Here is a 15372-nt window from a genome sequence, read left to right on the forward strand (position 1 = left end):
TTATACATAGGAAGTCCTAATCCAAAATACCTTATGCATATAATTTAATACCTTACAGAGGTATTAAATTATATGCATAATTATTTCCTTGTTTTCCAAAGAGGAAATTTGGTGCAGAAAACCAGAACAAAAGAGTGAGAAAAACATGACATGAATATTCTAAGATCAATTGCTGTTGTTGACTTTTTTGGTAAATGAGCTTAGATCTGACAAATTGTGAGTCATCAGTAATCATTTTCCTTGATGATACTCAATTTTCTTTCCTTTTCTTTAGCAGACATTCCCCTCAGATCTCTCTGACCTAACTCTTCTCTGCAGAGACAATAAGAAATCTCCTGTCCAGTTCCAGTGCCAATTTATTAAAAGAAAATACTGCGTGACAGTTGCAATGACCATGGCTGCCATGAAATGTATCATGATACCGGCAATGTTTCCAAAAAGGTGATGTGAAGTTTAGACTAGCCAAGAGAAATTATTTCTGAACACTCTCTTTTTCTTAAAAAAAAAAACAAAAACAAACCCAAAAAACTATTTTTATGTTTTAAAAGAACATTATAGGTTTAGTGGCCTTTTGTACAGGGTTTTTTTGGGTTTTGTTTCTTTGTGAATACTTAAAGAAAAATCATAGAAATAGACCATATACCAGGTGTCACTCTTTCTTCTTTCATGAACTGAACACTGAAATGACATTGTTAATTAACTTCAAAAGACATCCATTGTAGCCACAGAAGAAAACATAAAATATATGCTATTTGCATCTTTCCTTATTCTGAGTACCTCTTCAAAAAAATCTCAGTCATTTCATCTATATCCAAGTTATTTATCACCTGTTATAAATCTATTTCCACTACTTGCACAGAAAAAAAAAAAAACACCAAAAATAAAAAACAACCATCCAAACAAAACTACAAAAAAAAAAAAAAGTACAAACAACAACCCAGCCTGTTTCTGCAGAGTTTCTCTTTAGGTTTACTCGTTTCTTTGTCACCTAGATAACTATCTTAGACTTTTTGGGAGCTTTTCCAACCTGAATTGTGTTGTGGTTTGACTCCACCTGGCAGTTAAGTACCAGAGAGCTGCTTTCTCACTCTCCTTCCTTTCCCCCTGACCTCCATGAGATGGGGAGGAGAACTGGAAACAGGTAAAACTCCTGGGTTAAGTACAGTTCAATAACTGAAATGAAGTGAAATATAACAAGATTAAAAAAAGAATAATAAGAATTAAAAGGAAAGGAGCAGGAAGAGGAAAAGGAAGAGGGAAAAGTGGAAAGGAAAAGAACGAGAGAAGGAAAAAAAAAAAGGAATAGGATAGATAGGAATAAAACCCCAGAAAACAAGCAATACACAATACAATTGCACACCACTGCTGGCCAATGCCCAGCCCAACCTGAGCAGTGACGGGTGGCTCCTGGCTAACTGAGCATGATGTTCTATGGTATGGAATATCCCTTTGCCTAGTTGGGTCAGGTGTCCTGTCTTTGATTCCTCTCAGCTTCTTGTGCCCCTCCTCACTGGCAGAGCATGAGAGACTGAAAAGTCCTTGATCAGGGAAAGTGCTTAAGCAACAACTAAACCATCAGTGTATTCCCTGGGGATGTTCAATGCCAGGCTGGAGAGAGCCTTGGGTGACATAGTTTAGCGGGAGGTGTGTCAGGGATATCACTGAGGCGCTCCCCAACCTGGTGCACCCGACAGACTACTACCCGCTGTTGATCTTCCAGACAGGTGAGGGGGAAGCTGCTTCCCGCAGTCTGAGGGGGATGAAGAAAGACTACAGGGCCTTGGGGCGGATGGTGAAAGAGTCTGGGGCTCAAGTGATCTTCTCCTCTCTCCTTCCATCTTCCACTGATGACGTGGGAAGGAATGGGAAGATTCAGTTCATAAACGATTGGCTTCGAGACTGGTGCTACAGGCAGGGCTTTGGATTCTTTGATAACAGCTGGTTTTATAGGGCACCACTCTGGACAGTGACAAGTGGGAAAGGTTTGTCTCACAGAGGCAAAAGGATGCTGGGGCACGAATTAGCAGGGCTCATTTGGAGAGCTTTACACTAGATTCGAAGGGGGATGGGGTTGTAGCTGGGCTCCCCAGTGGGGCAGCGCTCCAGAATTAATGAAGACTGGGAGGCCTCCTACAATCCTAGGGTGAAATCGGTGTGCTCAGCTCGCTCCCTGGAATGTCTGTACACCAATGCGCGCGGCATGGGAAATAAGCAGGAGGAGTCGGAAACCTGTGTTAAGTCAGGAGACTATGATCTGGTGGCAATTACAGAGACATGGTGGGACAGCTCGCATGACTGGAATATAGTCATGGAGGGCTATGTCCTTTTCAGGAAAGACAGGCCAGCCAGGAAGGGTGGTGGGGTTGCTCTTTATGTGCGGGAGCAACTACAATGCACCGAGTTCTGTCCAGGGGCAGAAGACGAACGAGTTCAGAGTCTGTGGGTGAGAATTAAGGGGCAGGCTGGCAGGGGCGATACTGTTGTGGGTGTCTGTTACAGACCACCAGATCAGGGTGAGGAAGTTGACGAGGCCTTCTACAGGCAGCTGAGAGCGGCCTCACAGTCACAGGCCGTGGTCGTCGTGGGGGATTTTAACTTCCCTGATGTTTGCTGGAAGGACCACTCAGCAACCCAGCCACAGTCCAGGAGGTTCCTCCAGTGTATGGATGATAACTTCCTCCTGCAAATGGTGGATGAGCCGACCAGGAGAAGAGCGCTGCTGGATCTCATCCTCACTAACAAGGAGGATCTGGTCGAAACAGTAAGGGTTGAGGGCTGCCTTGGTTGCAGCGACCACGAGATGGTGGAATTCAGGATCTTGTGTGGTAGGACTAGTAGAATACCAAGTAGAATTGCAACCCTGAACTTTAGCAGGGCAAACTTTGGCCTTTTCAAGCAATTGCTAGGGGAAATCCCATGGGCAAGGCTGTTTGAAGGTAAAGGGGCCCAAGATAGTTGGTTGGCATTCAAGGATTGCTTTTTCCGAGCTCAAGATCGGAGCATCCCGACATGTAGGAAGTCAAGGAAGAGGGCCAGGAGACCTGCGTGGCTAAATAGGATATTGCTGGGTATGCTCAAGTGGAAGAGGAGAGTTTACAGGTCATGGAAGGAGGGGCTGGCCACTTGGGAGGAATATAAGGCTGCTGCTAGAGGATGTAGGAAGGCAGCTAGGATGACTAAGGCCTCCTTAGAATTAAACCTGGCGAGAAGGGTCACGGACAGCAAAAAGAGCTTTTTCAAATACATGGCAGACAAAACTAACACCAGAGGCAATGTAGGCCCACTGATGAACGGGATGGGTGCCCTGGTGACAGAAGATACAGAGATGGCAGACTTACTGAATGCCTTCTTTGTCTCTGTCTACTCTGCTGCAGGCAGTCCTGAAGAGCCCTGTACCCCTGAGACCTTAGATGAAGTCAGGTCAATGGAGCGGTTTGCCTTAGTTGATGAGGAATGGGTTAGAGACCAGTTGAGCAATCTGGACATCCATAAATCCATGGGTCCAGATGGGATGCACCCGCGGGTGCTGAGGGAACTGGCGGAAGTCATTGCTAGACCACTCTCCATCATCTTTACCAAGTCTTGGGAAACGGGAGAGGTGCCTGAGGACTGGAGGAAAGCAAATGTCACTCCAGTCTTCAAAAAGGGCAAGAAGGAGGACCTGGGTAACTATAGACCAGTCAGCCTCACCTCCATCCCTGGGAAAGTGATGGAACACCTTATCCTTGGTGCCATCTTAAGGCATATCAAGGATAAGAGGGTTATGAGGGGCAGTCAACATGGCTTCACCAAGGGGAAATCATGCTTGACCAATCTCTTAGCCTTTTATGAGGAAATAACACAGTGGATGGATGATGGCAGAGCGGTGGATGTGGTCTACCTTGACTTCAGCAAAGCATTTGACACAGTCTCCCACAGCATCCTCACAGCTAAAATGAGGAAGTGTGGACTGGATGATCAGGTAGTGAGGTGGACTGTGAACTGGCTGAAGGAGAGAAGCCAGAGAGTTGTAGTCTATGGGGCGGAGTCTAGTTGGAGGCCTGTAACTAGTGGAGTGCCTCAGGGGTCAGTACTGGGACCGGTATTATTTAATATATTCGTCAATGATTTAGATGAGGGAATTGAGTGTACTATCAGCAAGTTTGCTGATGACACTAAGCTGGGAGGAGTGGCTGACACGCCAGAAGGCTGTGCTGCCATCCAGCGAGACCTGGACAGGCTGGAGAGTTGGGCAGGGAATAACTTGATGAACTATAACAAGGGAAAGTGTAGAGTCCTGCATCTGGGCAGGAACAACCCCAGGTTCCAGTATAGGTTGGGAAACGACCTGTTAGAGAGCAGTGTAGGGGAGAGGGACCTGGGGGTCCTAGTGAACGACAGGATGACCATGAGACAACACTGTGCCCTTGTGGCCAAGAAGGCCAATGGCATCCTGGGGTGTATTAGAAGAGGGGTGGTTAGTAGGTCGAGAGAGGTCCTCCTTCCCCTCTACTCTGCCCTGGTGAGACCGCATCTGGAATATTGTGTCCAGCTCTTGGCCCCTCAGTTCAAGAAGGACAGGGACCTGCTGGGGAGAGTCCAGTGCAGGGCAACTAAGATGATTAAGGGAGTGGAGCATCTCCCTTATGAGGAAAGGCTGAGGGAGCTGGGTCTTTATAGTTTAGAGAAGAGGAGACTGAGGGGTAACCTTATTAGTGTCTATAAATATATAAAGGGGGAGTGTCACGAGGATGGAGCCAGGCTCTACTCAGTGGCAGACAATGATAGGACAAGGGGTAATGGGTACAAACTGGAACACAAGAGGTTCCACTTAAACTTGAGAAGAAACTTCTTCTCAGTGAGGGTGACGGAACACTGGAACAGGCTGCCCAGGTAGGTTGTGGAGTCTCCTTCCCTGGAGACATTCAAAACCCGCCTGGACACATTCCTGTGTAACATTATCTAGGTGTTCCTGCTCCGGCAGGGGGATTGGACTAGATGATTTTTCGAGGTCCCTTCCAATCTCTAGCATACTGTGATACTGTGATACTGTGACTTCGCCTTTGCTAATTTCTGTATAAACATATAGTGAGACTATTACCCCGGTCTCAAACACTTTGCAGTGTAGGAGTCTTTCAGAGGCAATGAGTGCAAAATAGGCTGCAGCTAGATGAAACACAGTAAATTAATATTCCTGAAAGAGGTTTCCAAAGTCCTGATTATCTATATCCAGCTGTGAAAAGCTTTAAAAGGACATTTACAAGTTTGAGTGGGATGCCCTAAATAGATGGGCAAAGTGTGCACAGTCATTTGGAAGAGCTGTCATAGAAAGCTTCCACCCCTGCTAGGTTACCACTTTGACAGCTGCAAATGCCCACGCTCATGCTGTCCTGAAATACACTGACAAGGCGCCAAGGTACTCTGATGTGAACATAGACACCAAGGTGAAAGAGCCATTTTCCTGCACTTAGAGCTCTAAATCATCTAAGAAGCTTGTCATTTGTGAGCTACCTTTAAGCAACAGTGTCCAGTCTTTCTTCTCAGTTAGAGTAACATTTTCTTCAAACTCAGTCTATGAGGTGTGATATGTAAATAGGCATGTAAATAATCTCCTGTCTAACATTTTAAACATATATTTTAGATCACTTGGATTTAGGAAGACATGTATTTTGGAAGGCCTAGCGTTGGAGTATATGATATATAATGATAGCACTGAAAATTACTTAAAGTGTTGTCATGATATATGTACATAATTTGAAGGTAACCTGTGAAAACAAGAAGCCAAAATAGAATTATAAATCATTGGGGTTTAAAACATTGAGTTGCAAAACAATTTAATAAAGCTGAAAAGATAAAGTTTGACTTATCTATAATTTAACTGTTTAATTTACAATCTAATACAAAGGGGAACAAATTTTTTATAGAAATTGTGCAATGTTTTTCTTGCCATGGAAACAACAGGTTACATTATCATTAATGATGCAGATAAGAGGGTTTTTTTACATAGATGGTTTTCAGTGATACACTATGTAAAAATTAAGACAAGAAAGACATAAACTGTGTTGGCACTACTACCTTGCACCATCTTTTGTGTGATACAGTAGCGCAAAGGAGGGGATGAATGACAAGCATGAATGACCAGCAAATCTCTTTTTATTTCTTCTGATTCTTTATGATATAAAAAGGGAGATACCATGTTTCACATTAAAACATCTTATGTTATACCATAGATAGAATGCTGTCACTATGTTCAGAGTTATCTTTCATATGTAGGAAACAAAACAAAACAATTCACCTATGTGAAATTAATGGTGCAGGATATGTGGAGGCAGTGTTCTTACAGGACAATGGCTAAATGGTACACAAATTCTGAATAATCCTGAAAGATACAGCAAGGCCATGAGAGGCCCGAGGAAGCCTAAACAAGCAAGATAAGAAGAAGCTGGATTTCACCAAGTTAATGAGAACTGTGGACTGTTGGCAAGCTTTCAAGGTCAAGTTCTTACACCTGTGCTTAACCAATTATATGTTAGTCACTAAGGGTCTTCAAGACATGCATCCAATCATAATATGCCAAATCACTGTAAGTGCATGTAAGAAACAGTATTTAAGGGGTTAAAGCTTTGTAAAAAATGGCTTTTGTCTGATCATATTGATCTCTGAGTCCATATATTTTCTGCGGCAAGAATATACTGGTTTACTATAATTACTAAGATTTTGCTGTTTTTATCTCCTTTAATCTTATACTCTTGTTCTTCTATCCCATTTTGTCATGCCATCTGCTTTGATACATTAATTCCTTTTTCTCTCCTGGTTCTTATCTCATATTTCTGCCTTTGCTTTTCTGATTATATTTGTTTAAAATTGGTCTCCAAGACTCCTGAACATTCTGCTGTATTAAAAAACTATTCAAAAAACACTAATGTTATTTAACCACAGAAATACTATAAAAATAAAAATCCATAGAACTCTGAGTGAATAGAAATTAAAATAAAAATAAAAAACATAGAATTCACCCCATGGTTCCATTTACAAAAGCTTTTTAAAAGAGAAGTCAACATAGAAGATTTTTTTATTAAAAAAAAATTAATTCTCCAGGCTACCCATTGAACTGCTATGCAATTGCAGATTTACTGAATATATTTTTACATTTTTAAGCCTGAAACAAGCAAGTTCAGAAAAGTCCAGACGGCTTCCAGAAGGCTTGGACTTGAAGACAAAGAACAAGTCTGCTTGTGTACACTTTTTCCAAAGCATCACTTAGTAAATTAGAAAATTAACAGTCCATTATATTGAATCTGATGATGTATTGGCCCAGCATAAAGCATGCATTATTCTGCTGCTCTTATGCCTCTGATCTGTATCTGAATTCATGCCAATTTGATTCAGGATTCTCTGTGTATGTGTGCGTGTGCATGTAAGTGGAGGAGTGTCTCCATGGTTTAAAAAGCATACAAAATCTGCAAGAAAACTGCTTCCAAAAAATGCTGTATTCATTTCCCAAACTACCTTGAAAGCACTCAAAACATTTAGGCCACATAAGAAGCTATGTTCTCACTACATAGCATGAGATTAGCAATTTAAAATGCATACAGTTTTCCTCAGAGAAATTTAGTTTAATTTGATATAAAAAATGGAATCCCAGCCAATAGCTGTACTGAAATTTTGAAAGGCAGGTGATCAGCTTTGTTTGTAAACAATAGTATTCAAAGAATACCCCATTTATTTATGATTCTAAAGGACCAATATGTTTATACTCTTCTCAAAGCAATCATTCTGAAGTATCTCTGCATGTCAAATTTTCTCTATTTTTTCTTTTTTTACATTTATTATATAGTAACTGCGTCAATCTCTAAAAATTTACCTGGGATGTTTTTCTATGGGCAAAAATATTTAGTTCTATTAATTCAATGTTTTAAGGGAGTCATGGAAGAGGACATTTTTATCAAATATAATCAAGGGATTATAATGTTATTTAAGGTTTTTTTTATGTCACTATTATTAAACACAGTAAAACACAATAGGAGGAAAATGGAAATATCAAGGGATGTGGTAAATTCTCTATTTGCTGTATTTTTAAAATAGCTGGACTTTTTGTCAGAATTCTTTATCTGCTTCCAGACTTGCATATTCTTTTCTTTTTTTTTCCAAATTAGTTTAAAACCTCCTCATACTTCTAAAGGCTCATGAAATTTCTCATATAAAGCAGAACAAATCTTAACTATTACCTGTAAGCTCACAATTTCTTTCAGTAACTCCCCTCGTTTGTTAAATAATTATTAAATTACATAAATAAAACCTGTTAAATGAAGTTTAATGTCCATCAGAAGAACCTGTTCTTCATGGAATTTCTCTTTTTGAATTCAGTAATAATATTGTAACTTGATCACTTCATTGAATTACACCTACCCATAATGAATCAAGTTAAAAGTCTACATCACGTTATGATGTAAAAGCTACTCTGGGGTTCCTACAAAATTCAGTCAGCCCCCCCTGTGATGTATTAGTCAAATTAACATGGTTACTACTTTTCATATTTGCTCTTTTGCTGGCAGGAAATAACCTGATATAGATTGTATTTGTTAGAAACCTCAAAAGACAATTTTCTCTTTCATAAAACAACTAACAAACATTTAACCAACAATATTACTACAAAAATTCATTCTCATTATTTAAAATACTGGTAATAATTTATAAATGTGTCGGAAATGCAGAAGACATAAACACAACATAATTTATTCATGTAGCTGAATTCACATTAATGTAAATACATAATTTATCCAACAAAATATTATCAAGTAGAGAAACACCTTAGGAAGCTGCCAGTAGTATACCAAAATCTGTTTCCCTGCAGAAATATGTTCTAGATCTAAGTGAATGCCACAAAGGGAATGGAAGCACAGGAGAAAGGTAAGATATAGCTTATAGAAATAAGACGGTTTTTATTAATTTAAGGCATTATGACACAGCTTCTACCCAGCTGTCTGGTCTCCAAGCAATCTGGATTTGTGCAATTGATAAATCTCTGCTTTATGAGGCAATCACACAAATATCGTAACATTTAGCTGTGCAAGATGTTTTAAGGAAAGCACTGTCGTGTACCTTTATATAGGTGACAAGCCAGCCTTGTATACTATATTTCATCAATATTAAAGCTCCTAAAGATCTTGCAAGTTCAGGAAATTCTGGGAAGTAATCTGGGTACTTCCATTTACCTGCAGGAAGATGCCTGAGAAAGCAGCACAGGTGATCCTACAAGTATGTCAAAACATCTGCCACACATTTCCCTGGGTTCAGCAGTACTTTACCTTCCCGTCACACAGACAGAGCCTTGCCTATGCTCTAAGCCATGCTTAAGGTCTGATTCCCCTCCTTCAGCTAGACTGATCTCAGTATTTCAGATTAACTAATTAATAGTAGTGATACAGGTATAGCAATTCACAGCAATACACTGCAAGATGTTGTGTGAAGAGCTTCTTACAATCAGCCTATTGCCAAGTCTTCAGCTTCAGCCAGCTTCGGCAGTAAAGCACAGGCAGAATTTTAGTTAACAAAACTAAAAACAAAACAAACACAAAACAAAACAAACTCAAATCTCAAATCTTTGACAAAACTTCCCAGTATCTCAGATACCCAAGTTTTCTATATTTTCTGTTCTGCAGTATATAATAAGCACAATTTCCTCTCCTACTGACTTTCCTGAGGATTCCAGTTGTAAGACTGTTCCTCATTATGATATCAGAGAAATTTTTTCACTGAGTTGGACCCTGAGTGTTGCCCAGGAACCAGTGATCATGAAATGATCAAATGAAACATGAGCAAATCACATGTGACTATACATACCCTTGGTGCTTCAAAAGAATGTAAGAAAAACGTGAGTAAAAAAACAGTAGAAAAATGTATTGAAAATCTGAATGAAGCAAGAGAGTGGTTAGAAATTTAACAGTTTATGAAATGATTCACCAGAATTGTGAGAGAAGATGGTTTGGCTAAATGTCCATCCCAGTAGAGGGGTGTAATTAAGATAGCCACTACCAGTAGTAAACCAAAAAATAACGATTTATTGCAAGCAGAATGTTAGATGGTATTTAGTTAGGAGCTGTGAAAGACAGAGAATATAACAATGTTGCTGATGATATCAGGACTTTTAAAATTGAGGAACCATAAGAAAATCAAAATAATACCAGATTTGTCTTTCAATTGTGACAATGAAATCCTCTATGCCAATGAAAAAAAAGACAGCAATAGGCAACAAAAAATTATTTTCTGAATATAGAGAGACAAAAGGCAATATACTTAAGCAAACAGAATAGGACACTATACTATTTCTTTATTATCCATGAAGGATATTAATATTTAAACTCAGACAAATTTCACTCACATGTCCCTAATGTTCTTATCACAGGTGAGTAAAACTGCAAAAACTTCTGTTCATTTTTATTACATTTTTAATATTAAAGATCACTTTTAGTTTATAAAAAAGACAACTTGGGAGTGAGTTAATTCCATTATGAAAATAAAGAAACTCTTATGATGGAAAATAATTGTTATTGGTGGAATCTTTAGGAAAGAAAACTTTTTTTAAAAACAAAGTCTGAAAGATGAAGACAGACAAATTCAAACTAGAAATAAGACACCAAATTTAGAGATTAATAATAATTAATATACAGATATTGTACAAGAATTGGAGGATTTTCTATTCCTTCATTCATTTCCTTTGAAGAAAAGTCAGGATGTTGCAGGATGACAGTTTTCTTAATGAAAAGTTACTGCATTCATTCCTAGATAAAATGCTAGAAGCCTGTTTTACACAGGAGATCATATTCAGTGCTGAAGTGGTTCTTTATGGACAAATTATTTTGTACATTAGAAAAGACATGCAAAACCGTGTTATTTTATATGGATTGTGATTAAGTATGTACATTTGTTTATCAATTAGTATATGGAATCGGAAAGAAAATTTACACTCTATTTCTCATCAGCTTGAAAGTCAGTGGAAACACTCACTTTAGAATTACATTTTATAGCAAACATCTATGTTTTGCCAAGTTAGAGTAACTGTTGGATAAACTGTATGCTTGAATGTTCTTTGGAAGCAGTCACTCAAAACTGTGATATTACCCCATTACTATCACAGGTAAACTGAGAGATAAGAGTAATATAAGAAAGCAGAACTGTGTTTTTCAGTGGATGGAAGATCTACATCAGAGCCTGAAGGAGGCCTACACTCTGCCTAATTATGCCTGAATCATCTTGTTAGCTTTTAAAGATTCTCTGCAGCCCATTTAATCATATTTTAATCATAAGAAATGAAAGTTATTTCAATTAAATGACCCTCTGTGGATCTCTCCTCTAGCTGTCTCTCTGTGACAGAATCTCAGCAACCCCTTTTTTTATTATACTTCAACTATTTTGTCATGACACTCTACCTTCTGGTCCTCCCATATGATCAAATGCATCATTTTTAGTGCTTTCTTTAAATTAAAATGTAGTAAAAGACTTCTTTGTGTTGTATTACTTTAGCTTGTTGGGTAAGATAAGTCTCAAGCTGATTGCAAGTCAGAGTGTATTAGAAATGTCACAAATGGAAACTAGTGAAATGGAAAATACCCCATGACTTGGATTTAACAGCCAAGTTCTAAACAATGTTATAAACTGATGGTTTTAAACTGTGAAAAATACTTGAGCAACTCAGGATATTTAATATAATCTAAATGTCCTCTTAAAAAGGGAACTCTATTCTCTTGGAATGAAAGGTAAATATTAAACATTAAACATTAAGAAAGTATTAGGGCTGATTGGTATTATCTGGGAAATAGATTGAAGGAAGAGAACAATTCTGCGTTTTTGTTTCCTTTTGGCCTTCAGTATAATTTATAAACATAATTGCTACACATAATTTTAAAACGTAATGGTTTTAAGTAAAAATGTAATTGTGGGTTTGTTTTCCCAGTGTTCTGAAAAAACATTTTTATCTCATAAATATGTAAGACTTATAGTTGGGTTTAGCCTCTAGGACACCAGAAAGCGGGTTTGTAATTAGCTGGAGGTATTTTTAATTGTACAATCTAAACAAAACATGACTCTGTCAAGCTAAACTTTCAATAAAAGCAAACATATTTATAAGAATAAACCAGTTGCTGTGGCAACTGTTTCCCACTCTCCTTTAAAACCTACAAATAATAAAAAATACAAACACATAGGTTGAAAAAGCTGTTTAAACAGCTTTCAAATACTTTGAAAGGATATTTTTTTTAATCTGATCTTTTTTATACAGAAGTTATTGAAGCAAACACATTGATATTAAAAATAGATAAAATAATAAATATATAAAAATAGAGTAGAATGATTATTTGTGCTATGCTGTAAGCTACAAACACTACCTCAAAATCTTTTGCAAGTGCATTTGCTATCAGTGTTTTCTTATATTAAATTTCCAAAGACTTTTTCTTATTGAGCCTCAGGAATATTTTGCTTAGTCAGTCTAGTTTTCACAAGTGAAATGTGTTCTCCGAAGAAACAAGGAACGTAAAAGTAACAAAGTAAAGAAAATACAAAATATTGCACAACTGACCCTTGAATGCATCTCTTGTTATGCTGACACATAACTCTTCGAAAATAAAAGTCAAAATTTAGTCTTACAGATTCTGAAAACTCTACCCAAGTTTGTCAGAATTTTAGTTTTTATTTGGACAGCACTATGCTCTGCAGTTAACCCCTAGAGAACTGGATACATCTTCTAATTCTGGGGGAAGTGAAATCAATCGCAAAAGTAAGCAAAATGTCTTTTCAGATAAATGTTGGTAAAGTCTAAAGAAGCAGAATAGTTTTATAATCTCAATAGTTTTAAAATGCTTTCTAATTCATTATCAGATTATGTTAGCAATGACACTTGCACTTCTTCCTTGATGAAAATTCTGTCTGCTGTTATAGATTATTCTATCGATACAGCCTGTCAAACCTAGCCTATAGCACAATCATGACAATAATGAACATAGTGATTCTGATTTTTGGAGAATTAAGATGCACATTGGTAATAATAATTACCATAATTGCTATAATAACTTTGCATTATACTGTGCTATTCATCAGAGGCTCTCAAAGAATTTTACAAACTTCATGCCTTGCAACATGCATGTGAGAATAAGTAGTGTGTGATCTGTTTCTTCCATTTTACAGATGACATACTAATTCACACAACTATTTGAAAGCTGAGATATGAATCCTGTTACCCATCTGCATCACCTACAGAAAAAAATATTATGCTGTCCACACCCAGAACATCATTCCAATATTGCTTCTGTCTGGGTTTTTGGAAAGCAGTCGACTGGGGTATGCTTGTTTACACTATCTGTTAGGGTATTATAGTCAGAGCTACAGTATTTTCTATAAAACAACTGTTATTTTTTAATTTCAAAATTTGGTAATTTTAATAAGTATTTTGGAAAACATTGGTTATGGATTCTAAAAAAAAAATGACGATGGTATATTTGTGACTGTACACATTCTTGGCCTCACAATGTTGGGTTTTTTTTCCATTTTCTGAATATCATTTATTACAGGCATTGCTTTTGAATGATTATTTTATATGTTTTGGACTATCACAGGAAAAAGAGAGAAAAATTATTAAGCTGCTTATGTGATACCTCCTCTAGTTGTGAATGTCTGTGGAGATGATAGAAGAATTTCAGTGAAACTTCACACTTCTTTCTGATCCTTATTTTGATCATTCTTATCTAGTATAAACTGATATTTTCTTGCAAATAATTCATGAACTTCCGTAGTACAATTTTTTAATGTATTAAACCAATTGCACACAATTCTCCAATGCATCCAGTCTTTTTATCTGCCAGACACATTTTTTTGAGCAGAAGCAACAAGTCATGATTACATGTAATAAACAACATTTAATCAAAATATTAATGTAATAAATCCATGTGAAAATTTATGAGTTTTGTCTTTTTTGCTTTCACTTATACGTGCAAATGATCCACAAAATAGTTTCAATTACAAGCTACCAACACAAAGATATTTAAGCTTATCTTCATTCTTTGTCAACTTGCCTAGGAGATCTTTTCAGAGATCTGAGACTTACACCTAGCCCCTCTTCTAGGCTACTGGAGACCCAGTGTTTCATTCTTCCCTGTAGTCTCTCTCTCTATATTGTAGTGGAACCGTAGACTAGGCTAGGTCTTTTGAATATATATTCCCTAACTCTGGGAAATTTATTTTTGGGACACCTGGCTGTCCCTCACTTTGTGGGCTTGAAAACCTTCATTAGAAACTTCTGGTGAAAATAAATATATTCTGAACCAAAAAATTCTCAATTCACTCCAAATCTGGCAGCTGTTAAGTGAAGAAATGTCCTGGGTTCAGCAGTAGCAGTCATTTTTTCTCCTTCTTAGTAGCTGGTGCAAAGCTGTGTTTTTGACTTTCGCCCTGGGAACAGTGCTTATAACACCAATGGTTTTAGTTACTGCTCAAATGTTTAGCTGACCAAGGACTTTGTGAGCCTCATGCTCTGCCAGGGAGGAGGGAAAGCTGGGAGGAAGCAGAGATAGGACACCTGACCCAAACTAGCCAAAGAGGTATTCAATACCACAGCACGTCACACCCAGGATGTAACTGGGAGTTACCTGGAAGGGCTGGTTCACTGCTCGGTCAGGCTCATTTTTGGCAGGTGGTATTGTATTCTCTTCCCTTGTTATTTCCCTTATCATTATTATTATTGGTGGTAGCAGCAGTGGTTTTGTGTTATACCTTAGTTACTGGACTGTTCTTATCTCAACCAGTGGGAGTTATATTCTTTTGATTCTCCTCCCCATCCCTCTGGGAGCGGGGTGGGGGTGGGGGGGTGGGGGGGGTAGGGGCTAGACTGCATGGCTGACTTGCTGACAGAGGTTAAACCGCAACAAGAACATATATCAATACAAGTTTCATTACTCTTCAGTAACAGCAACACTCATTAATCTTTTGTCAAATTAAAAGTAGTTTCACTATTATAGAGTTCTTCCAACAAAATGCAGATAAAAAAATGAAAGAAATTCACTGATACCATAACATTTCATGAATTATATCTTTGTCAGCTTGTTCATGAAAAAAAAAAAATCTTAAATTTCAAAATTCATTTTCTGAAAAAGGTTTCCATGCCTGAAAAAAAACTTGGTATTATCTCACATGTGTAATACAATGAAGATACTAAATCACAGATACCTAACACCTGAGAACTTCTAGAGTGCTATGCTCTCTCAGTCCACTCACTCTTCCTTGCTTCCCTCACTGCGTTGTGTAACCTGGATTATTTACACTGTGGGTTTGTTTTCATTTTTACTGAACAAACTCAGCATAACCTTATCTTATACAATCCCACAGGCCTTTTTTTGTGCTCCAATG

This window comes from Pezoporus wallicus, unplaced genomic scaffold, assembly GCF_028554395.1.
Source record: "Pezoporus wallicus isolate ANWC-B61680 ecotype Strahan unplaced genomic scaffold, APGP_CSIRO_Pwel_v1 contig_4830, whole genome shotgun sequence".
NCBI lineage: Eukaryota > Metazoa > Chordata > Aves > Psittaciformes > Psittacidae > Pezoporus > Pezoporus wallicus.